Genomic DNA, 27405 nt, shown 5'->3' with positions numbered 1-27405 from the left:
GGATGTTGTGTTCTCCCGTAATCAATCACAAACGTAGAGAAGTCCTTTTGGTAAGATGTTATAGCAAGCGTAAACATCAGAAGCGACCGATGTGCCCTTTGCTAGACGCGTTCCAAGTGACATCTTTAGAACTCTCTTGCAGAACGCACAGCGGAGGAACACAGAAATAAGTTCTGATGTTAGAGAAAGTGTGAGCATAACAGGCTCTAATTACCCCTCTTATATTAGGGATGTTGGATTGACGCAGATCCAACATAACACATATAGGGGGTCATTCCAGTGGATGACGACGGAAGCACCGCCAACAGGCTGGCGGTGCTTCCCTGCCCATTCTGACCGCTGCGGTAAAGCCGCAGTCAGAAAAGGGGATCCGGCGGTTTCCTGACGGATTTCCCCTGTCTGGGCTGAATCTCCATGGCGGCGCTGCATGCAGCGCCGCCATGGAGATTCTGACCCCCTTCCCGCCACCCTGTTTCTGGCGGTTTTTACCGCCAGGAACAGGATGGCGGGAACGGGTGTCATGGGGCCCCTGGGGGCCCCTGCACTGCCCATGCCACTGGCATGGGCAGTGCAGGGGCCCCCTAACAGGGCCCCAGCATGATTTTCACTGTCTGCTTAGCAGACAGTGAAAATCGCGACGGGTGCAACTGCACCCGTCGCACCCCTGCAACACCGCCGGCTCCATTCGGAGCCGGCTTCTATGTTGCAGGGCCTTTCCCGCTGGGCCGGCGGGCGCTCCTTTGGCGGGCGCCCGCCGGCCCAGCGGGAAAGCCAGAATGGCCGCCGCGGTCTTTTGACCGCGGAGCGGCCAAATGGTGGTGACCGCATGGCGGGCGGCTAACGCCGCCCGCCGCGGTCACAATGACCGCCATAATGTTGCATATATTTTTTAGAAAATAGAATTTACTTACACGTATATTTTTATGCATTGTAAAACAGCATAACTGGTGTTTTGCTGTTATTGGAGTTAGATGGGTACTTAAATTTGTAACAAGGTCTGCTAAAGCAACAAGTTAATGCATCCGTGGCGACTGAGGGGGGTTATCAGGAAAATTACAAAAACATATTCTTGGTGAACTGCCTTACAATCCTACAATTACAGTATCCAATTAAAGGAAAACAACATGAGTTTGCTGGGTTCCACACATCACATGATTCAGTGCAGAGTCCACAGTTCCTGTCCATGAGGCACAGCCCTTCTGCATGAAAGACCACCACTTTTCAAGAGAGACAGCACATATGTGGAAGCACAAAAACTCCTCCACCACATCTCACAGTGCTTTGCAAAAATGAGGCAGACATGCACTTCAGAATTCTATGTCAGGACCAGAGGCAAGGATTATGATTATCTTCCTTTGCTTTATTTTTCAGCAGCCATTTAATTAACTTATAACTCCTAAAGCAATAAAACAACCAGTCTCAAGGAGCTCTGGGAATGGTTCAAATAGCAAAACCAATCTGGGAACAACAGTCTCAAACGGAGTCCAGTCAGGTGATATCAACCCCAAGGTAGTCCATCATTTCTCTCTTCGCCCCCTCTTTCTTCACTGCTCGCAGCCCAGATAAGCCACATTTTCACTGTTTCTCTGTGTGGTGGGGAGGATCCCTTAACTTACCTGCCTTGGGATGATGAGTTTGACCAGGCAGTGTACGTGTCCTTAATAGAATTGAAACTTTCCTACAGGTTAGTTAGGGCTGTTTTCACTATCCCTCACATTGAGGGGTCTTGCATCACTTACTGTGGAAGTTACAGAAAAAGGACTGCCCTGCTGCCAGAGGGCTGCCCTACTACTTAAAGGACTTCCTTGCTGTCTTACAAGGAAGATTGAACCTGTTTACCCTCATCCCAGGCTAACCAGAATGACCACAAGGGTCAGTTGGCTGACTTCCTGTGTGAGCTACCTTGACACACAAGATTCAGAGGTCTCCCTGCAACTGTCCAGCTGACCTGCTACAACTGGACCTGTCTGGACCTGTAATTGGACCTGCCTGAGATCTGCTGGCTCTGGAGGTATGACAGAGCATAAGCGAGAGCTCTGAATTTGATAATGAAGTTAGTCCAAGATTTTCATATAGGTGTTCATACTACATGCTCATCCAATACTTGACTTCTGTGCAGAGTAAATAAAATGATGGTCAGATAGGTGTCCGTTGTAATTACCATTTTAGATGAACATGTGCAAATGATGTATACATAGGTGTCAACAAAAGGACAGGCCACAGGTAAAGAAAATGATGTATTTATTAGTGGGGAGAGAGCGGCAAAGGGTGAGTGTGTGTGTTTGTGTGTGTGAAAAAGAGGGCCTCTTACGGGGAGGTGGCACAAGGAAGTACATGCAGAAGGTCAGAGTGAAAAGTTATTGACGAAGACAAATGAGATGATGTGAGAGATATGCAAATGGAGGATTTCAGAAATATGTGGTGATTGAAAGTGCATATGTGTCAAAATATTGATGCATTCATGGGACAGATGCCCCATTGAAAAGTGATGCATGTGCATCCAAAGTGATGCTAAGCTGCTTTGCAGGTCATAAACCAACATGCTGCAAATCACCTTTGCACCACAATGGAGTGTGTAATGCCTCAGAAATCCCTTAAAAAGTGATGCATTGTAAAAAAAAAATATTTCCCACACCTCAGCAAGGAGAGATGAGCAGGCAACAGGGGTCAGCAGCAGTCAGGGCAACAATCCCAACAACCCCTACTCCAGCCAGGGGACGAGGAAGAGGAAGAATAATTTCAGTGAGGAGAATGAAATCCTAATAAGAGAGGTGACAAAGCATGAACATCAGCCCTTTGTCACCTCTAAATTGCTAGAAGGAAAGAATGAAGCCTTTTGGCAGTCCATAGTAGAGGAGATCAAGAGTAGGGCAAACTAAGAGAACAGTGTCAGAGTGCAAGAAGTGCTGGCATGATTATAAGCATAGGACAAAGGAGAAACTGGCCAATAACCTGAGGGCAGCCATGAGGACCGGAGGAGAACCTGAGGACCTGAGGAGCTGGACCCATTGGAGGAGCAGGTGGCATCAGGCATCCCAGCAGAGTTGGTGGCAGGAGTGGAAGGACTCAACAGTGCTGCAGTGGAGGACCAGCGAGACCAACAGGGTAAGTGGCAACATGGGACAATATGCATAAAAATGTGATGCTGTCTATTGGACCTGGCCCTTTTTGCAAGGTTATCCCCAAACTTTTTGCCTTCTTCCTGCTATTTGTCTGACCAATTTTTGTTGGCTTTAGTGCTCTGGCCACTTTACCACTGCTAAAGTGCATATGCTCTTTGTGTCAATTGTACTGGTGATTGGCTTTTCCGTGATTGACATACTTGGTTTACCAGTAAGTCCCTAGTAAATCCACTGTAGGTACCCAGGGCCTGTAAATCAAATGCTACTAGTGCGCCTGCAGCACTGACTGTGCCACCCACATGAGTTGCCCTGTAAACATGTCTCAGACCTGCCACTGCAATGTCTGTGTATGCAGTGTTACACTGCCAATTCGACCTGGCAAGTGTACCCACTTGCCAGGCCCAAACCTTCCCTTTTTGTACATGTAAGGCACCCCCAAGGTAGATCCTAGGTAGCCCCATGGGCAGGGTGCAGTGGATGTTAAAGGTAGGACAAGCACTGATGTGTTTTACATGTCCGGACAGTGCAATACTGCCAAATTTGGTTTTCACTGTTGCTAGGCCTATCTCTCTCATAGGTTAACATGGGGACGTCTGTTAAATATCTTTTAAGTGTAGTTTCCCATTGGGAGCAGATAGAGATATGGAGTTTCAGGTCTCTGAACTCACAATTAAAAAATACATCTCTTGGTAAAGTTGGTTTTTAGATTGTCGGTTTGAAAATGCCACTTTTAGAAAGTGGGCATTCTCTTGCTTAAACCATTCTGTGCCTCTGCCTGCTTCTGTATTCCACGTCTGGTTCAGACTGACAATTCAGCTGTTTGTGAATTCCCTCTAGACAGTGACACAAAGGGAGCTGAGGTGTAGCCTGCATATCCTGATGAGTCATCTGGGCTAAAGTGGAGGGAGGAGCTGACACACCTGAATGGGCTGTGCCTGTCCTTACACAATGCAGTCTCCAACCCCCTGGTGTGAGTCTGGAGCCAGGCCTGGGCAAGGCAGGATTTTGTGAACAACAGACTTCAAAGGCAGAAAGGAGTATAAGTAGTAGACCCAAAACCCCAGATTTTCAGATTATTTCTGGATCCAGAGGAACCTCTGCCAAGGAGAAGAGCTGAAGAACTGGAGGAGGAGTACTGCCCCTTTGGCTGTGACTGTGCTTTGGTGGGTTGGCCTGCAGTTATTTCTTCTGCCTGCAAGAGGACAAAGACTGGAGTTTGTGCTATATTCCTGCTTGTGAAGTGTCTCCAAGGGCTTGGACTGAGCTTGCCTCCTGTTTTGAAGTCTCAGGGCCATTAAAGACTTCCTATGCCAGCACCGGGACTCTCTGCTGAGACTCCTAACCTGCCAAGTGGTGCCCTATCCAGTCCCTGGGACCTTGAAAGGTGAAGCTGGTGGAACCAAGGTGGAAATCCACTCACAAGAGTTGTGTGGGGAAAATGTTGACACATCACCTGCAACACGGCTGTATAAATGACATACCACCTGCATTGCGGCTGAGAAATCATCGCACCACCTGCATCGCGACTGGGAAATCCACACATCACCTGCATTTCGGTTAGAGAAGTGTCACAACATGTGCTTGCGGCTGCTGAAAACAACGCAACCCCATGCAGCGCGGTTTTCCATCACCATGCGGCCGGATTTTGCACGCATCATCGCTGGGCATCAAAATCAACATGAACCTTTGTGTATCTGAGGTGCCCCGTCCAGAATTCAATGCATCACTTTCTTGCAGGAGAGAAAAACGATGCATCGCCTACCCGCCCGGAAAAGAAACGACGGCCTCACGTTTTCACTGTATCACTGTGTGTGTTCGTACACATACTTAACAAATTGCCATGGGGGTGAGCAGGGGTTATCTTAAGTAAGTATCTCCCTTGCCCTGACTAGAGTGAGGGTCCCTGCTTGGACAGAGTGCAAACTGATTCCAACCAGAGACCCCATATCTAACACTGTCTAGCGCAGCAAGGTATGGTCATGTGCTATGGGCAAGGGAAAGGGCAGAAATCTCTTACATGTCCAGTCATATACCACATAAATGCTAGTCATACTGATTAGCCGCATGTTGTACAGCCCAGTCCAGCTCCATCAACTTTGTCCTTTCATGTGTGATGTGCAGCACCAGTTCAGGTATACCTTTGTATACTGAGATTTGTAGTGGAACGTACAACAGGAGTGACTAGTACTACAAGTCCCATAATACAAAGAAAAAATACCTGGACCGGAACAGCACATCATACATGGACAATTGAAACCTTCCCAAGCAGACTGTGACAATGCAGGCCCCCTTGCACCATCATGCTAGTGTGCCTTTCTTGGGACTATGTTGTTAAATGTGGACTTTAAAGTAATGGATTGGAATGGCATTGCCAGTGGATAAACTCCTCTCCTGAGAGTGGCATGTATCCCCTGTGGACCCTGTCTGGACATCCTTTTTACTTGAACAAGGTTGGGGTTGTTGCTGCAAGAACTGCTACTTTGAAATTGAATATGTACACATCTGTAAATAAATGCAATACTATGAACCAGCATGTTGTCTGATTATGAACGATGGGACCAGCTAGACCATGGTGAATGTGTCAATACAAAAACCACTTCTTAGCATCTCAATGTAATTGCGCCACAGTCCCAATTACATGCTCTGGGTGGACATGGGCAAGCATCATGTACATCCACTGCCAAGGCACTATGTGGGAAGTCCCATTTACATACTGAACGTCATGGTGAAACAATAACCATCAGTAACTTTAGTGGCACACACTAAAAAAAGGCAAACTAATCACAGAAATTCCTACCTGCGCAAAATGGGCTCGGTGAAGCATGTGGGTCAATAACACAGTTTCACACAATGACAGATATCTTTCTCAGTGATCTTGAAAATGTGTTCACACCCATATGTCAGCCCCAGTGCTTACATTGAAGATATCTCATAAGTTCTTTAATTATGTATATACTGACACAGACAGATACTAGGGCCAGACTCCTTAAGATTGTGCTAGCCCGCTGAAGGATTTTGAAGCTCAGTGCTACACCTTGGATTTCAGTAAACATTAACTGCAACTAAGGGCCAGATTTAGTACTCATCGGACAGGTAACGTCATCACAAATGTGACAGATATCGTGAATGCCGAAATCCTGTGCCTCAGAAGTTGAGCCTACTGCAGGTGTAGTGTCCATGGGCTGTGTTGCTTTCACCAGCTGGGCAGAGGATGTTTCTGGAATTGCATGTGGAACTCTGGTCAGTTGTGGTGCACCTTCCTGATGTCCTTTGGCCTTTGAAGGTCCCAATTGATCCTGCCTCCCTGCATTCCATGTAATGGTTGCCTTTCCATCTTCATAAAATTTTGCCATCTTCTTGTATACTTTTGTCATGTGACTGATGTGACAGTAGTGCTTCAGTCTGATGTAGTGCTGCTTACCCTCTTCTGCCGTCATCTTGTCCAGGGAGGTGAAGAAAATATGTATCATCTAAACGTGAAATTGAACTTGCAGTCTCCAATAATAGGATCACATTTTCTGAACATCACATGTGGCAAGTCAGCCCAAAACCACATATTGCGAAAGTGATAGGAACAATATACCTTCTAAACATATACCTTTCCTAATGAATCAAGGCAAACATACTCAAGTTCTGGCAGTGTAGGTATATGTTATGGCACCTATATACTTATAACCATATCAATCCTGATACTCAGTTCCAAGCATGATGTTGTATACACATGTAATTGAACACAGGGTCCAGGTATGGACACTTTGGTATCTGTGTAGCAACATGCAATTGGGTAATTTTGTCATCAATAACCTATGTGAAATTAGTTATTTCAAGCAAATACAGGTAGCTTGACAGCTTTGGTTTACTCATCTGGCAAATACACAGGGCAACACACATTGCTGCACTGAATGACTGTGCCAGATAGTCAAAACAAAGATAGAGGGTGGGTTGCTACCTCCCGTTAAACAGACATATTGGACACTTCACCAATATTGACTCAAGCAAATAACAGGAACTCTAACACATAGCTTATGGTCCACAGTTCTAGCAATACCATGGTGACCTTTACATATCATAGTGTCTGTCCACACAACAGCAGCACTGCTTTCCTTGATGCACATTAAGAAAAAGGCATGTGTACATGCACGCTGCAAATCTCATGTGTACAAGTACTTTGTGCTATATCTAACAGGTAACATTTCACCATGAGTCAAGGGTGACAGGTTTAGTGCTAACCCGTAGAAGTAACACCACCAATAGGTGAGCAGTGTAATGGGCTGTATGCTGTTGACGCAGTGCAAACCTGCATGTGATCCTTTCCACATTGCATCAAAATCGACAACTACCTGCTAAGGTACGAATGTTTCCCAGAAATAGGTAATTGGGTATATGAGGTCATGAGTTAGGCATTTAACTGCATTTCCATGTGCAGACTTGTGACAAGTGACACATGTATTCCAACCTAATCTGTCTGCACTGAGGTAAGATTCCCTGCATCCTGTCACGACCTGCCAAGCCATATGTTCATACCCTGCAATGTTGACATCTACACGCAATGTGCATCAGACAGGCAGTCTTAAGATGAATTGTCCAATACCATGGCAAAATAGAGTTGGTGTCCTACATTCGTACATCCCAATGGCATCTGTGTAATCATTCCTCTGTCAACCCATCTCGCATATGCATGATATGGCCTACTCTGAGGGATGCTCATGTAACCCTGAGGCAGGAGAACAGATGTCATACCCCAGCTCAATTGTGGCAAAAGTAGTTAAACAAAGTAAATGAATCCTATTAACATTGTACTTGCACCCTTACAGTAACACACGTTGATATACTATATGTCCGCTGTGATGAATCTAATCAATGATTAGAGATAACTTTGCCCTCTCACAACTATATATGCCACATCTGTCCTAGGAAAGATTGCTGGTTTGTGACGGCTAGCCAGCTGACATGGTCATACCAGTTTGTCTGAATGTGAATCTTGACATCACACATAACTACAGGTACACGTTTGGATCACAAGACATTTTAGTTGCTGATTAGTATGAATGTCTGATCATGCCTATAGTCTTTCACAATTAACTCATTTTGGAGGTGAGGTTAAAAGTATGGTGCATGTATGTGCATAGTATGATGCTAAATAACAATAGTATTAGTTGCATTTTAAACACACTTTTTCCTGTAAATATGATTACATGACACTGTAATGTTAACTATTGTTAATGCTGTCTGGGATATGTGTTACACCTCACCAGCACTTGTCTCAAGATCCAATATGGACACAGGCAAGCATAAAGGGTACACACAAGCTCAGCCTAGCTCCTTCTACTTTGCTGCAACATTTGTTGAACCATAGTTTGTTAGTGCCAGGGTATGGGTGCAAGACAATAAAACTTCTGACCATCTGTACATCTAGTGCTAGGTAATGGTACATGTGCCATAAGCACCCAAACAGTAGATGAGCATACATCACCAAAGCAGGTAAAGAAGCATGAATAATGTGGGTCTGCATACATTGCCCCTACATGCCCCTACATGCATATTGACATAAGTCCTTGTTCATTTAACTTTTTACTGTGTGCAACCTCAGTTGTGATTTTACATGTTCTGTTCATTGGTTACATGTGAATGATGCTACACCATACACATCACAATGTTATGACTATCATAGAGCACAAATAATCCTTACAGAGCTACAAACATTAACTATTTACACTCACTGATATCATTGGGATCCTTGAAGTTCTCTGCTTCGGCCCGGGTGTATGGTGCAGGACCACCTACAAGGCAAAAAATTGCTTAGTGAATATTGCAAATACACACTGTCTACATATGATGCGCAGTACTATGACATCACAATGATCTGGTATATTCAGCATGTGAGACATGTAGCATGTGACAAAGTAGAGATGAGATAATATACAACATGTATACGCTGTATGGAAGATTGTAAGGAAAATTTCAGAATATTCATGTGACTGGTTCACAGAGTGCAGAGGAGGTGCAAAACATGCTTCCTTGCACTCGATGGCTACATCAAATTCTTATCCTGAAAGGGCCGCCATCTGGAAGCGGATTATCTTCCTAGGGGCATGTCCAACTATCTACGTGTGCTGAACAATGCAGCACACATTAGAAGGTCAACATGATAGGATATTGATCGTTACTTTGCGCCTTACAATATTACCTGTGTTGGGAATTTTAACATAACAGAAGCCCAGCCCGAATCAGCAAAATTAACCCTCCTCAACAGTTTTAAGGGAACTCTTTCCTTTTCTTCCTTTCCTTTCATGTCTCTTTCAGCATTTCTATTTTTCTTAGGCCAATCTGCCCCTTAGGGGGGCAGAAACCACTAGACACCAGGGATTTTGTTAATCAGGTCAGTTACACGCAAGGGGAGCGACCCCTTAGGCAAGGGTCACTCCCCTGGGGGGCAAATTTATTTTAGGCCATTTCTGCCTCCTTTGGGGGCAGATTGGCCTATTTTCTTTAGGCCGATCTGCCCTCAAAGAAGGTAGAAACCACTAGGCAACAGGGATTTTTTATTTTTTTCATTTTTTACAAATTGGGAGTGACCCCTTAGTCAATGGTTGCTCCCCTGGGGGCAAATTTTATTTTAGGCCATTTCTGCCCCCCTTGGGGGCAGATCGGCCTATTTTTATTAGGCCGAACCTCTTAGGCACCAAGGATTGGCGTGTGTGTTGTTTGGGGGGGGGGGCTGCCCCTTGGGCAAGGGTTGCTCTCCATGGGGGCACATTACTGTTGTCCATCTTTCTTTTTGGAAGGCCCATCTGCCCCCAAGGGCGGTAGAAAGTCCAGCAGAGACCAGGGAAGATTTTTTTTTTTTAAAAGAGGGTGGGGTATGGCCATACCCCCACCCCAAATAAATGGGGAGAAAGTTGTTCTGCCCACCGGTGGGCAGATGGGGCAATTACCCCGATCCACTCCACAGGGGGCAGAAAAACTACTAGGTGCCAGAAAATTAAAAAAACAAATAGTGGGGTGGTGGCTACCAACCAGTATGGGCAGAACCACCACAACTAAAGGGGGTAACAGTCTTTCAGCTCGCCCCCACTCACTAAAAGATCTTATCCTAACAGCAAGCAAGAGGACATTTGATTATTTTTGGTTTTGGTTTTACATTTGGGCCATGAGCGCTTGTCTAGCTCTGAAAATCATCCCACTTGGAATGGTGAGGGGTGCACTTTTGGACTTTGGGATGCAGCCTTGTAGAAAAATCTACGAGACCTAGACACATCTGAAAACGAAACATCTTGGTGAGTCCACGGTGGTGTGCTTCACATGCACCCCGCACCATTTTCCTACCCACAATGCCCTGCAAACCTCCAACTTTGCTTGAAATCACATAATTAACCCACATTTTTGTGATGGAGCCTTCCGGAATCTGCGGGAATCCACAAAATTCCTACCACCCAGCATTGTCACATCTATACCGATAAAAATTCTGCCCCACTTGTCGGCCTAAAAACATTTTTTCCCAAACTGCCCTTTTGAACCCGCTTTGGTTCCCCCTCAATTTTGCCATGTTTTTGGCTCTTCCCTGTCACAAGCACTTGGCCCACCTACATAAGTGAGGTATCATTTTTATCAGGAGACTGAGGGCAATGTTGGGGACTAGGAAATTTGTGCTGGTGTGGTGATCCCATAGAGAAATGTCAGAAAAATGTGATTTTTTAGCTAAATTAGAGGTTTACAGAGGATTATGGGTAAGAAAACACTGGGGGATCAATGCAAGTCACACTTCCCTGGAGTCCCTCGGGTATCTCATTTTCAGAAATTTCTGGGTTTGGTAGATTTCCCTAGATGGCTGCTCAGCCCAGGACCAAAAACGCAGGTGCCCCCCTGCAAAAACAGGTTGTTTTGTATTTGATAATTCTGATCTGTCCATGTAGTGTTTTGGGGTATTTCCTGTCGCGGGCACTAGACCTACCCACACAAGTGAGGTACCATTTTGTATAGGGAGACTTGGGGGAATGCTGGGTGGAAGGAAATTTGTGACTTCTCTCAAGTTCCAGAACTTTCTATCACTGAAATGTGAGGGAAAAGTGTTTTTTTTGCCAAATTGTGAGGTTTGCTAAGGATTCTGGGTAACAGAACCTGGTGAGAGTGCCACAAGTTACCCCATCCTGGGTTCACCTAGGTGTCTAGTTTTCAGAAATGTCCAAGTTTGCTAGGTTTTCCTAGGTGCCGGCTGAGCTAGAGACCAAAATCCACAGCTAGGCACTTTCCAAAAAACACGTCAGTTGTCAATGTAAAAATGTGATGTGTCCATGTTGTGCTTTAGGGCGTTTCCTGTCGCGGGAACTAGGCCTACCGGCACAAGTGAGGTACCATTTTTTTTGGAAGACTTGGGGGAATGCTTGGTAGACAGAAATTTGTGACTCATCCCAGATTTCAGAACTTTCTATCACCGAAATGTGAGGAAAAAGTGTTTTTTTTGCCAAATTTTGAGGTTTGGAAAGGATTCTGGGTGACAGAACCTGGTGAGAGCCCCACAAGTCACCCTATTCTGAATTTCCATAGGTGTCTAGTTTTAAAAAATGCATAGGTTTGCTAGGTTTCTCTAGGTGCCGGCTGAACTAGAGGCGAAAAACAGGTCAGTTTTCTTTGGGAAAATGATGTCACAGTACCTTGGTTCGATTCCCTCAGGAGCAGAAGATTTATCCTCAATTTCCAACCCAGACTACTCGCAATGAACAGTTCCTCCTTTTGAGCACCCTGGAAGGGGAAAGGGGAGTGGGATAAAGAGAGACTGCCTCAGAGGTCTGCTTCTTCTTTTGTTCAGTCTGCTAGACTCTTCTACTGTATATTTATCTTGAAGCGACACCTAAAAGGTTACAATCACAATTACTGGGGACACATTGTTTTCTCTAACACCTATAACATTACCAACAATTAATTAGGTTTTTTCTTCTATTATACTCCACACTCTTTACCTGAAGTTTCTGAGGAATTTGCCTCTCTCTCTCTCAACTGCATATACTAGTGTTAATAATAAATAGATTATATGAAGGACTATCTCTGTATGTTTGAGATAATAATCAATTTGACTTTTTCTTGTTGAGTATTACTGTTTCTGTAGGCATATATCATTAGTTCATTCTTGCCTTAATCTTCCTTTTTTTTGTAAATAGTGGTTGCTATATATATATATATATATATTAGGGGATTCCTGTTTGTTTGTTTATGATCTCACTAATGTATTAAAAGTTAAGGTATTTTTGGCACAACGACAGAGTGCGGTTTTCTCTTGCTAAAACAGAAAGAGAATCTTGTTTTTTGAAAATATGGTTGTCCTGCCTCAAACCAGCACCACTGGAGAATTAAGTGCGCCGTAACACGCAGATCAGGACATCTTTTCTTTCATATATATATATATATATATATATATATATATATATATATATATATATAATTAAATATTGTCATATGACTTATGAAACTGGTGATCTTATTGACTGTCTTCTAAATATTTATTTGTAGATAACAATATTGTTTAAGGCTTTCTTTATGATATGTTAACACCAAGGCCTTCGGATAACTCTGGACCTTATTGTCGTTAAAACAGTTAACAACACCTTCTACGATGCATTTGAAATGTTCTTGTCACGTCCGATTCTTGAAACCCAGCTGATAACTCTTGAAAACCCTGTTGTCTACATCGAAGCCTTTAACGTCTTAATACAGTTATCAATATGCTCTCTGATGTCTTTTGAATTGCTCTTATCAGGTGTTTAACATTTAACCCAGTCAGAACTCTCAGAATGCTGCAAAGTGCTTTGAGACCTTCGTCGATTTTACATGGTTAAAGATTTCTGTGGCTTACTTGAATTGTTCGTCAAATCCTTTGAACTAAGGTGCCTTCACAGAAAACTTTAACCTCAGGATAAGCGCTCTGAACTCAGTTGAAGTGCTGCGCGTGCCTATTAACAACTCGATTTTGAAAGAGCAACAACTTGTGCCTGAACAACCTGCCGGCCATCTTGGATGCCTCTCTGTGTGCAATGACTGCAATACAACTTGACACAATACCTTCCAATAAGGTCGCCGCCTCTGCCACTGTGGATACTTTTTGAATTGTAAATATTTTGCTCTTCTTCCACCCTTCACAGGAGTCAAAGCATTGCAGCTCTGAGGGTTCATGACAGTACTCCCCCTCAAAGAACAGTTCTCCAGTTTAGGTTTGTCTGGATTCGTTTTGTGAAAGTTATTTATCAATCTTGAAGCATCCACATTATTCTGAGGTTTCCTAGATCTTTCTTCCGGACCACATCCTTTCCAGGCAATTAAATAGTACAAGTTGCCCTTTCTTATTTTGGAATCCAAAATCTGATGTACTTCATATTCATCAGCAGAATTCATCTGAGTTGGAATTTGAGGAGTGTTAGATCATAAACCTGGAGGACTGTTCTTTAACAACGAAACATGAAAGACTGGATGTATTTTTAAATGTGATCGCAACTGTAGGTTTAGCTGCCACTGAATTAATCATTTTATCCATTTAAATGGACCTATGAATTGAGGTTGAGACTTACGATTCCCTTTAAGATGTAAATGTCTTGTGGATAACCAAACTTTGTCACCTCTTGTGAAAATGGGACTCTCTCTTTTTTTTTCTCTGCCTGAACTTTACATGAAATCTTTGCTTGGGTTATGTTTTTCTTAGCACTCACTAAGGTAGTTTGCAATTTTTTACTAAATCTTCAGCTGCTGGAACTGTGTTGTCTACTTTTTCCAAAATTACATTAGGATGCCTGCCTTGATTTAGATTAAAAGGGGTTAAACCCGTTGGTGGAGTGCACAGCATTATTATAGGCAAATTCAGCTGTCCAAACCAACTCCGACCATTCCTCCTTCTGATCAAACAGGGAGAGTCTCAAGTATTGCTCTAACTCTTGATTTACTCTCTCTGTTAGCCCATCGGTTTCTGGGTGATAGCTGGTAGAAAAATGAGACTCAATTCCTAACCGCTTAGTTAAAGCTCTCGAAAAGTGGGAAATGAATTGGGATCCCCGGTCAGATACAATAATTTTTGAAATCGCATGAGCTTGTACTATATGTTGTGTAAATAGCTGAGCAACTTGCGAGGCTCGAGGGAAATTCTTTAAAGTAATGAAATGTGCCATCTTAGTGAAAGTGTCTATAAAAAACAGAATAGTATTATAACCCTGACTACTGGGAAGATGTACTATAAGATCCATAGTAACAGTATGCCATGGGTGAGGAGCTGTAGGTAATGGTCTTAGAAGCCCCTGTGGAGCTGATCTGTTGGATTTTCCCCTTTGACATTTTTCGCAAGTTGACACATATTGTCTTATCTGAGCTTTCATTTGTGGCCACCAAAGATTTATTTGTACCAACTCTTGAGTTTCTTGAAACCCTTTGTGTCCAGCCAATTTATCACCATGGCAAGCTTGAAGGACCTTTTGTTGTAAATCTAAGGTTGGTATATATAATGTGCCTTTATGATAAGGTAATCCATCCTTGATCACTCTTTCTGGTGCTTCGTTGGACCACTTCAACATCTTTTCTTGTGTTAAAGCTTCTTGAATCTTTAGAGTCAAGTCTGCATAATGGATAGTGGATACAAGCTTCTCCTTGGGAATGATCAAACTTTTTTTCTGGAATTTCCTTAGGTAGATTAACATCCATCCAAGACAATGCATCTGCTTTACCATTGGCTGTTCCAGGCCAAAAGGTAATGACAAAATCAAAGTCTGCAAAATAAAGGGACCAATGCAATTGTCTGGCTGTTAATGTGCGGGAAGATTTTTAAAAATGTAAATTTTTATGATTAGTGTAGACAGTGACCTTATGCCGAGCCCCCAATATGTAATGTCTCCATTCACAAAAGGTTTCCTTGTCTGCCTAAAGTTCCTTATCAGCGATGGAATAATTTACTTCTGGTGGGGTCAATTTTCAAGAGAAGAAAGCTACTGGATGTAGTTGTCCTGTATTTTTTTTTATTCTATTTTATTAATTCCAACACAAATTGTCAGTCACAAATACAGAAACTGTGTTAATGCGTACCATATTCCATAGGTTAACAGAGCATCTGTTCTCTGATTCATACTTCAGGTCTAACATTAGACAGTAAGTAATACAGACAAGAGATAGCTACATGAATCATTGCAGTATCATGTGTCACCCCTGAATGACTTGAGTGTGTCCTGCCCATTCCGCTTCCCACTCATTGTCTTGGTCTCCAATACATGTTACAAGCATTGAGTCCGGTATAGCCAGTCCAGCTCCTTTCTGTCTTACAAGCGAAGGTTCAAACAATTAAGCAGATCAATTTTGGTGTCATTATAGTGCATGCATCAACAACACAAAAACCCCCAACCTCCCGATGCCCCTCATTATCCCATGAAAACTCCGGAGCTTTAGACCCTTCGGACGTCGCTCCCACAATGCAGTGAGTCACGGCGGGCGCTCGTCATTTTTGGTTTCCATCTTAGTCACTAACGCCTCTCGTGTGTCATAACCTGTGTGTACCTGTCCTTTGTCCCACAAGGACCGCAACACTTGTGTCTCCGTCCGTGCCCATCGCAGCGTCATGACACGCCAGCTAGACATCTCCAGCACTCACAGAGTCTTCCAGTTCATGGCAATCAACCGTTTGTACATAATGAACGCCAAGTCAGCAAACCTATGAATGTGTATATGTTGCTTACTTCTAGTTCGTATCCCAACAGACAAGATTCTGGTTCCAGTGGGAACACATGTTCCGTAATGTCGGTAACTGCTGTCACTATGTCATGCCAAACTGTCTGCAGGGGCCTACAATCCCACACCATATGATAAAAGTGTGCTGTTTGGAGCCCACATCAGGGGCATACCTGATTGGATGCAGGGTGCATGCGCTGAATACAGAGTGGGGATAAATACATCTGGTGTACAAAGTTAAACTGGGTGTAGCGGAACCTAGGGTTCCATGATACTCTTTGCACCTGTTGAAGGGCCACAGACCACGCCTCGGAGGTCAAGGGTGTGGGGAGAACTGCATTCCATCTCCGTTTTGCTGCCTCAAGACTATCGACATCCACTTTAGTCAGGGCTTTGTATAAGTTAGTCATTACTTTTGTTGAGCCACTATCTGAGAGCAATAGATGTAGAGTGGGAGGAGTCTCAGGTTCTTGGCCGCCCCACCCATGCTTTTTTAATCAGATGACATATGGTATAGTATGTCATAAAGTGTCCCGGTTCCACCGAGGCAAGGTCCCTAATAATGTCAAAAGACATCAAAACACCATCATCAAAACAATTCCCCACTGTCTCTATCCCTGCCTCCACCCATGGTGTTAGGAAGTGAGTCTTGAGTAAATGTGCACCTCCCGGTATCTGGCCCAAGAGAATGAGGGGTGAGTATGGGGAGCCAGACCTTCTGTCCTGTATGTATCGCCGCCAAAAGGCGTATGCTGCCATCAGCAAATAATTGACAGTAATGTGCTTCACTGTACGGTCAGTTAGCTATCTGTAGATAGGGACACCTTTCAGCTGTGTATGCACCCACACTGCTTCAGACGACTAAGGTCTGTTCATCCAGTATAGCGGCCACTGCAACTGTGCTGCTGCATAGTAATATTAAAGATTCAGCGCACCCATCCCCCCCTCACGCAATGGTCGCTGCAGAGTGGTGAGTGCTACTCGGGGTCTATCACTCCCCCAAATAAGTCCAGACAACAATCTATTTAGCTCACAGAAAAAACTCCTGGAGACAACTATAGGCAGAGCTGCAAAGTAATAGAGGAGCCTTGGAAGCACCAACATGTTTGCCACTGCCACCCTGCCCAGGGGAGAGGGAGGAAGCGAGCACTAAAACCAGAGCGAGTCCTTCATAGAGCAAAGCGTGTGTCCCAGGTTACCATCCCTCAGGTCTTCAATTTTATGATATATTTGTGTACCCAAGTATTTAAAGGTATCCAGGCACCACCTCAACTTACTTGGGGGAAGCGCCTCTTTCATCCCTGCAGGCAGTTCAACCACAGGGAATAAGCAGGATTTGGACCAGTTAACCCTCAGCCCGAGATTGCTCCATATGTATCCAACAAAGACATCACTGCGGGCAATGTGGCCCATCCTCTCTCCAAATAAATCAATGCATCGTCTGCATATAGCGATATAATATGAAATGTCCCCATCCGGCATATCCCCCTGCTCGGCCATAGCACGCAGCCGAGCCACCAGCGGCTCCATTGCAATGGCAAACAACAAAGGCGGTAGTGGGCACCCTTGTCTGGTCCCTCTGCCAATAGAGAAGCTTTCCGATATTATTCCTCCCGTTTTTACCCTAGCTGTGGGCTCAGCATACAGAGTCTGCACCCATCGTACGAAACCCCGCCCAAATCCCATGCGATGCAAAGTGGCAAACAAGAAGTCCCAGCCCAGAGTATCAAATGCCTTCTCTCTGTCTAAGGACACTGCCACATTTTCATATTCCTCTTTCGGGGTGTCGCCAATAATGCTTACTAGTCTACGGATATTCAAGAACATGTTCCGCTGTGGCATGAAGCCATTTTGGTCTTCATGAATCAGAGTGTATATCACAGGGGTGAGTCTGTTTGCTAACACTTTGCCCAAAATTTCACAGTCTAGATTAAGAAGAGACAACGGCCTATATGATTTCACATCCGTGGGATCGCTGCCAGGTTTGGGGAGTATTACAATCAGCGCCTCTCTCTGATTTGTTGGGGGTAACCCGCGGTTCCATGCCTCCTCGAACACTGACAGCAAAGGACGCGACAGGTGCTGTGCATAAGTGGCATAATACTCTATCGCCAGGCCATCCACGCCAGGGGTTTTATTATGGACTATTTGTGCTATGGCTACACCAATTTCCTCTAATTTGAGGGGCTCTTCAAGCACCGCCATATCGATGCTGATAACTTCGGGATTGGTGCTTCCCAAAGGAAGGATTCCAAGCGCTGAGTGTCGCATGTGGCTTGCCTGTGATATAGCCCCATGTAGTAATCTTTAAAAGCATTGTTAATTGCTAATTGTGAGGAAACCATAGTGCCATCAGTCAGGTGTATAGCCCTAATTGGGGTATGTTGCTGTTCTTCTCGTAACAACCATGCCAGAAAACTCCCCTATCGATAGCCCTCCGCTTGTAGCCGCATTAGGTGATAATTATAATCAGGATGGCGGAGGCGCTGATCCGCCTCTTCGTACATCTCGTGCTTAACACAAAGTGGTTCGAATATCGCCCTATGCTGCGTGGCTGCTATTTCCAATGCACGCATATCTTTCTCCAGAGTGACGACTGCAGCATGCAGTGACCGGCGCACCCCCCAAGAGGCCGAGAGGCAATGTCCCCTCACCACAACTTTATGCGCATCCCATTCTGTAACCCTCAATTCAGGTGACCCAGTGTTTAACTCCCTGTAGTGCTTAATACAGGTGTTTAATTCCTCTCTAAAGGGATTATCTAACAAGGCCTCATTTCCTGTATGCCAAGTGGTATTGTGGAACATTTTCTTCCCCACTTTATAGTCAACAGCAATGGGGAGTGATCGGACAACGTCCTAGCCAGGTACCCCGAGTCCTTAATCAAAGAGCACACAGTAGGAGTTCCCCACAACAAATCTATTCTGGTATGTATATTATGTATTGAGGAATAAAAAGAATACTCCCTGTGTGTCGAGTGACCCATGCGCCACATGTCATACACCCCGGATATCCTTAGCCCAAGTCATTAACAATTTGGAATTCCGTCTGCTCATTGCTCCCTGCAATGGCAGGGATGAGCGATCTACCAGCACGTCCGGCACACAATTAAAGTCCCCACCCCAAATGGAAGGCACAGCAGGGTCAGTCAACAGAGCAGGGGTCAGCGCCTGGAGGAATTCACCTAGCGCGCTATTGGGGGCATAAACCCCCACTATGGTTAATGGCTTGCCATCCAACTGCCCCTCTAGCACTATATATCTACCCTCCTCATCTACCCTTTGCATGTGCTGCACATATGGCACCCCAGGTGTTATCCACACCAATACCCCCCTTGCATATGCCGAAAAAGACGTACCATATATCTGTCCTCGCCAGCGCTTCCTCAGAGCCTGCAAATCACTACTCAGCAAGTGTGTTTCTTGTAGTATGGCAAAATGAACCCTTTGTTGTTTGAGATAAGTGTATATATGATGCCTCCTACTCAGCATAACCATCCTGCGCACATTCCACGTTATGATATTATATTCCTGCATAGTGTACGATTTGTGTGAACCTATAACGCACTAAACAGTACATTTGTGCTTGTCTTGTCGTGTGCCCAACTCCCAGAGGGAGCACTCGCCTGCAACATTGGAAAAAGTATCTGCTTGACAATTGTGTGAACATATGTTGTGACCCAGATAAACATAATGAATATAACCCCCCATCCCTCAACAATAACCTCAAACCCAAAAAATGGTGACGCATTTGCACATCTCTAGGCACTTCCAAGAATAGCAAAAAAAAAACACGCGTTGATAACAAAAAAACTTTGTCCATTTGGATACCATCTGGGGGAACATGGTAACTGTCATAGGGAGCCTGCTTTAGGGCTCCCACTACAGGATAAAAATAATTGTGACAGCGCCCCCACCAGCCACAGCCACAATATCACAAGGACCCTCTGACGATGAGGAACAGAAAACCCACCAACACAGAGAGCCAAGGAACATTTCAGCACTATGGATCCCAGCTACTAGGCCCACTGAGTATCATTACTACCTCACACTTCATGATCCCACAGCCAAGAACATACATGCTGGTGCTACAATAGCAGCCAGAGCCCCACACCAGACCACCACAAGATGAAGAAATGATTGTTCGATTATTATAACTCATCTGCAGTCTGGGAGTAACCGCCGGTCCCTTTGTCACACCCATGATGGTCGAGTCAGAACCCCCAGAGTCTGAGTCTGTTTGCACCTGCAAGGTGGGCTGGGGCGGCGCAAAATAATTTTGAGTATGAAGCGTCACGTCCCTCAGCGCCCTTGCCCTTTCTGCAGCTGCTTGTGTTTTCGTAGGCTGTGCTTTCGACCTCCTCCTGGATCTCCTGCGAGCCGGAGAGGTCAGCCATTCTCCATGTTCCCTATCTTCCTCCCAAGGCTGGGAAATACCCTTAGCGTGCATCCATGTCCAGGCATCGGCCGGCGTAGCAAAGATATGAGTGCGGTCCTCCGCGATCCGCTGGAGCTTGGCAGGAAAACATCAGGGCATATTTGAAATTGTGCTCCCAGAGGCACTGTTTTATTTTCATGTAGCTATAGCGCTGGTGCTGCACTTCTGCTGTAAAATCTGGATAGGCCGTTATGGAAACCCCCTCGTGTCTTATCGGGCCATTGTTTCGAAAGTACTGCAGTATCTTGTCACGGTCTTTGTAGTAAAGAAAGCGCGCTATTAGCGCGCGATGGAGTAACCGTGGAGCCGGCTGCCTGCCCGGTATTCTGTGTGCCCTTTCCACAGAAAAGAATTTCGGTGCTATTCCATTCAGCACCTCTTTGATGAGCCACTGCTCCAGGAATAATTCCGTGCTGGGCCCCTCCACTCCCTCCGGAAACCCCAGGAACCACACATTGTTGCGGCGAGATCTCCCCTCAGCATCCTCAGCACGTTTCTGTAAGGTTTTCACTTCAAAGTCCAATCTCTGTACTTGCTTCTGGGTTTTGGATACAATAGGATCCATGATGCTCAGGGTGGTCTCCGTCGCTTTTACCCTCTCCGCCAAGTTGTGATGATCCACTCTGAGCAGGTTGAGGTCCTGGGAGACCGTGTCTATTCTGTTTCCAAGACACAGAGTGGTGTCTATAAATGCCTGTATTCAAATTGGCCCAAATATGTCTGTAGGGTGCTTTCCAGAGAGCGCAGACTCGATTTCTCTGGTGGTGCTTCAGGAAGGACTGCATGCCCAGATCGCTCCTGGGGCTTGGGGTTCTTAGTCTTCCATCATTCTATCCACGCAGTGTGCCGCCCAGGCAGAGTGGGCTGTCTTTGTCCAACATGCACTCTCCTCTACCGCATAATCAGAAAGGCAACAAGCTCTGCAACCACCGCATGGACCAATGTCCTCTTGCAAGTGATATGATTAGCATCAGCTCCATGCAAAGACCCCAGGAAAGTAGGCACACCACTGGTTCCAAGGAGAAGTACTCCTCTGATCAGCCGAGAGACAGGCGCAGATTTATTCAATATAACGTTATTATTGTTCAGTTTGCCTCAGCTCTCCACTTTAGTACTCAAATCCCCTTTACAGGTAGGTAGAGGGGACCCACCACACTCAGGCCAATATCTCCTGATTCCCCAGCTGCAGTACTTCCCTGTGCATTTTTGCTGCCACTTCCAATCAGCATCTCCAATATACGGCCTCCAGACACAGCCTCATTTATCTGCGGCCGCTAGTGCTTTTCATCTACCTGGGGTCGATGTGTCAGGGGATGGGCCCCCGCATCCGGTCACACCCCAATACAGTAAGTCAAGGCATGGGGGAAGAGTGGGGGGAAAGGGGGTAGGCCTCGCATCTATAGCACCCCCTAGGAGCGCGTGGCAACCCCAAGGCCCGCAGGGCGCGCCCCCCACTCTCCTCGGCTCCTTCCCCCAGCCGCGTCCGCTAGGCAGCGCCCGACAGGCAGGAGGACACCAGTGCGTCCGCTCCAGGTCTTTGCAGCACCACTGCGGCACCAATCCATCTTCAGCCCAGTGCGGCGCTGTGTCCCGGCCAATCCCCAACACGGCACACCACTCCGGCAGGCCACGCTCGCGGCTACTGGCCTCAGGCCCCCAGCTCGGGGGAAGGCCCCACTCGCCTCAACAAGTGCATGACCTCACGCTCCCTGCGACTGCTAAGAGCGCTGTTTCTCTCCATCATATTGGTCTAGGCTCCTCCAGGCCGCCTCCGCCACCATCCATGCCATGTGGCTGGTGCTGCGGCAGTGTCCGATAGGATAATTACAAAGGCCCAAAGCGGAGCTCGCTTTCAAGCGTCCGTCTCAGCCGCCATCTTAGCCACACCCCCTCTGTATTTTTATGATGCTGAGAAAGAATACCCCCAATTTCGGCATCAGAAGCATCAGCTTCCACATAATATGAATTGGGGTGTAGTAGAATTGGAGCTTTGGTGAAGGAATCTTTAAAAAAATTGAAAGCTTCATCTGCTTCCCTGGACCACTCAAATGTCACAAAAACTTTGGATCTCCTTAACGCTGCAAGGAGGTGGCCTGTCTTGCACTGCCTTAATCTTAGCTGGATCCATACTGACCCCTTCAGGTGACAAAATAAATACAAGAAATTTAACTCGTTTCACATGAAATGCACACTTTCCCAATCTTACAGAAAGATTGTGTTCTTGCAATCTTGTGAGGATTGATCGGACATGTAATACATGTTGCTGCAAATTGTCAGAGAAAATTAAGATATCATCTATGTACACCACTGCAATTCTGTCAAGATATTCTCGCAATATGTCATTTACAAAATGTTGAAAAGCCGCGGGGGCGTTACAGAGCCCATAGGGCATCACTTGGTATTCAAATAATCCATAACGAGTTTGGAAGGCTGTCTTCAATTCATCTCCAGATGCCACTTGTATTAAATCATGCGCACCTCTTAGATCCAATTTGGTGTTTATTTTAGCATTTTGTACTTGGTCAAGGAGAACTGACACCAGAGTATAACGGTTCTTGATGGTAACCTGATTGAGGGCTCGATAGTCTATACAGGCCCGAAGACCCCCATCCTTCTTTGGAATGAAAAATAGAGGGGAAGATACTGGAGACTGGGAAGGACAAATAAAACCATTGGCTAAATATTGGTCTAAATATTCTTTCAGATGAAGATTCTCTGTTTCAGTTAGCGCATATATTCGACTACATGGCAGAATTGCTACTGGCTCCAACTCAATTTTGCAATCATTTCTCAGCCTCTTTTCTGTCGAAGATGGTAATTAGATCCTTGTATTCTTTTGTGATTTCTGTAGTTTCTATAGCACAGATCGTAGGATCATGCAATGTCAAACAGGTCACTTGCAATCTTGCAGACACCCCCACTCGGTCATGAAAACAATTTTCTTTACAATAAATTTCAATCGTTCTCTTACTCCAGTCAATCTGAGGGTTATGCTCAGTGAGCCAAGGGAAGCCCAAGATCAATTGAAATTGTGGGGCATCATTTAAGTTTAAAATGATTTGCTTCTGATGTCCTCCAAACCCTTGTAATCAAATGGGTTCAGTTTCATGGGTGATTGGGCCCATCTGCTGCTCTCACCACTTGCAAGGCAGTCTTCTTGATAAATCAAATTCCTATCTTTCGGGCGTATTTAATATCACAAAAGTTGCCCGTACCTTCAGAATCAAATATGACTGAGATTCCCTGAATTTCTTTATCTTGAATTTTGGCTGAAACTTATTGTACCAAATGCGGCGCAGCCACCTGCAAGGTATTTGCCACATGCTGTTCTGTCGGAATTGTCTTGGTTTCTGCTTTCATCAGGGCAACTCATCCTACTGGTGAAGCTTGCCTTTTCCCGACTGCCCAATCTTTTGGTTTCTCAGAACATTCTTTCACAAAATGTCTGGATGATCCACAGTATAGACACAATTGGTTTGCTTTTCGTTTTTCCTTTTCTTCCTTGGTCAAAGGTCCTCGTATTGAACCGATATGCATTGGTTCCTCCATCGCTACCCCATCTCCTCCTCTTGTATGTTCATTCTTTACTCTGTCAAATCTTGGTGGGAGGGGACGATTAGCTCTTCTCTTATCAGCTCTCCTTTCAGTTAATCAATGGTCAATTAGCAATACTAAGGGCCTTATTATGACCCTGGCAGCCAGAGGTAAGCTGGCGGTAACACCGCCAACAGGCTGGCGGTGTTCCGCCAGCTATTATACCCATGGCGCAATAGCCACGGCCATACCGCCGGCCCCTCCAACATACTGCCAGGCATAATCTCCAGGGCAGCGGTGCAAGCACCGCTGCCCTGTGGATTATGAGTCCCCAACCGCCAGCCTGGCCACGGCCGTAAACACCGCCATGGAAAGGCTGGCGGTAAGGGGGATTCGGGGTGCCCCTGGGGCCCCTGCACTGCCCATGCAGTTCGCATGGGCAGTGCAGGGGCCCCCAGGCACAGCCCCATCGCACATTTCACTGCCCGAAATGCGCTACGGGTGCTACTGCACCCCCTGCACATCATCATTGCTGCCAGCTCTATTACGAGCCGGCTGCATTGTTGATGTGACTTTACCGCTGGGCCAGCGGATGGTAACACTGTTACCGTCTGCTGGCCCATCGGAAAAGTCAAAATAGAGAGCCAGATGTACCATCAGCACTGGCGGCATACTGGTGCCTGCAGCTTCAGTGGTCTTTAATAAAGACCGCTGAAGTTGTAATGAGGCCCTAAATCAATTAATTCCAAGACTTCAGTAGGTCTATTTGGGATTTGCGCCAGTGCATCCTTCAATCCATCTTTTAAACCACAATAAAATATGGCAGTCTTTTTTTATTCTGGCCAGTTGGTTTCTACTATGAGCTAATTAAAATGGGAAATGTAACCAATAAAGTCTTTGTTTCCTTGCTTTATTTCAAAAAGTGAATTATCTGTGGCCTGAGCTGCAGTTCGCCGGTCAAATATTCGCAGAAACTCTTCCTTGAAATTTTGATAATTATATAAAATTGGATCATTGCTGGAAACAATTGGCATGGACCAAGCAGCTGCATCACTAGTCAGATAAGACAATATAAATGCCACCTTGGACTGGTTCTCAGAAAAAATTATGGGCCTACACAAAAAACGTAATGAGCATTGGGTTAAAAAAAATTGCGATTTATTTGGATCTCCACCAAAACGTTCAGGCTGTGCAAGGGGAATGATGGGAGAAAAGGCATGAATCACTTGAGTAGAAACACTTTGGCCCTGATTTATACTTTTTGGTGCAAAACTGCACTAACGCAGTTTTGCACCAAAAAGTTTAGCACCAGCTTGCACCATTTCTGTGCACCAGCCGGGCACCATGTTTATGGAATGGTGCAAGGCGGTGCAAAGGGTAGGCTAGTGTAAAAAAAAAATGACGTTACTCGGGTGGTGCTGGCGGTATGGAAGAAGGGGATTTGCACCAAAAAATGAAGTTAGGCAGGTTAGAGTAAAAAAAAAAAGATTACTCTAACCTGCCTAGAGTCATTTTCTGATGCAAAACCATCCATACCACATGACTCCTGTCTTAGAAAAGACCGGAGTCATTCCCACCACCCCAATGGCCAGAACAGGGGACCAGGGTCCCCTGGTCATGGCCATTGCACCCAGTGCCATGTATGGGGGCCCATTTCAGGGCCTCCAAAGGCACTTCAAAAAAACAAACAAAAACGTACCTGTACTTACCCATACTTGACTGGGATGGGCTCCCCCATCCTCCGCTGTCCCTCTGGTGTGGGTGGGGGTGTCCCTGGGGCCTTGGGAAGGTACCTGTGGGCTTATTTCATGATGTTCCACCATGGAAATAGGCCCACAGATCCCCTAATGCCTGCCCTGAGCAAGCTTTGCACCATTTTTTGACCCCTCCTTCCCCCCATGCTTGATTTTTGCACAGGAGGATAAATAAGGCGCTAGGGCCTTTGAGTCATTTTTTGCATGCAAACGCCTACTTTGCATCTCATGAACACAAAGTAGGTTTCCACATCCAAAAAATGAATTTAACTCCATAAATTTGGCGCTAGACAGGTCGAGCGCCAAAGTATAAATATGGAGTTAGTTTTGCACCGAATTTGCATAAAAAAAATGACACACATTCAGTGCAAAACAGGTATAAATATGCCCCCTTGGAGTTTGTGACGTACTTTGGTTTTCTGAAAATGCTACGTCACTAGACTTGGGAATGGCTCCTAGCTAATTTATTCTTTGTTTAATCTGTACTGTCTCTTCTATAGTATGGTGTAACTGTTTCTGCAACCCTTCTAAAACGGTAGCTTAATCCTTTACATCAATTCCCTCGGCCATTCTGCTCGGGAGGTCATCTATTTTCCCAGTAAATACTTGGGAGGCACTTCAATCTGTCATAGTGCCTTGGTTCGATTCACTCAGGAGCAGAAGATTTATCCTCAATTCTCAACCCAGACTACTCGCAACAAATAGTTCCTCGTTTTGAGCACCCTGGAAGGGGAAAGGGGAGTGGGATAAAGAGAGACTGCCTCAGAGGTCCGCTTCTTCTTTTTGTTCAGTCTGCTAGACTCTTCTATATTTATCTTGAAGTGACACCTGAAAGATTACAATCACACTTACTAGGGACACATTGTTTTCTCTAACACCTATACCATTACCAACAATTAATTAGGATTTTTCTTCTATTATACTCCACACTCTTTACCAGAATTTTCTGAGGAATTTGCCTCTCTAACTCTCAACTGGCATATATCACTGCTAATAATAAATAGATTATATGAAGGACTATCTGTTTATGATTGAGATAATAATCAATTTGACTTTTTCTTGTTGAGTATCACTGTTCCTGTAGGCATGTATCATTAGTTCATTCTTGCCTTAATCTTACCTTTTTTTGTAAATAGTGGTTGCTATATATATATTTTTATTTATATATATATACATATAATTAAATATTGTAATTTGACTTATGAAACTGGTATTCTTATTGACTGTCTTTTAAATATTTATTCGTAGGTAACAATATTGTTTAAGGCTTTCTTTATGATATGTTATCACCAAGGCCTTCAGATACCTTTGGACCTTAAAACAGTTAAGAACACCTTCTACGATGCATTTGAAATATTCTTGTCATGTCCGATTCTTGAAACCCCGCCGACAATTCTCGAAAACCCTGCTGTCTACTTCGAAGCCTTTAAAGTCTTAATACAGTTATCAATATGCTCTCTGACGTACCCGAATTGCTCTTATCAAGTGTTTAACCTTGAACCCAGTCGGAACTCTCAGAATGCTGCGAATTGCTTTGAGACCTTCGTCGACTTCACATAGTTAAAGATTTCTGTGGCTTACTTGAATTGTTAGTCAAATCCTTTTAACTACGGTGCCTTCGCTGAAAACTTTTACCTCAGGATGAGCGCTCTCTCATTTCGCCTCTGAACTCCAGTCAGAACTCAGTGGAAGTGTGCAGCGCTCAAGCCGCGCGTGCCTATTAACAACTCAATTTTGGAAGAGCAACACTAGAACTGCAACTTGTGCCAGAACAACCTGTCGGCCATCTTTGATGCCTCTCTCTGTGGAATGACTGCAATACAACTCGACACAATACCTTCCAATAAGAATGCTGCCTCTGCCACTGTGGA

Source organism: Pleurodeles waltl, chromosome 3_1, assembly GCF_031143425.1.
Source record: "Pleurodeles waltl isolate 20211129_DDA chromosome 3_1, aPleWal1.hap1.20221129, whole genome shotgun sequence".
Classification (NCBI taxonomy): Eukaryota; Metazoa; Chordata; class Amphibia; order Caudata; family Salamandridae; genus Pleurodeles; species Pleurodeles waltl.
This window is presented reverse-complemented; position numbering follows the sequence as displayed.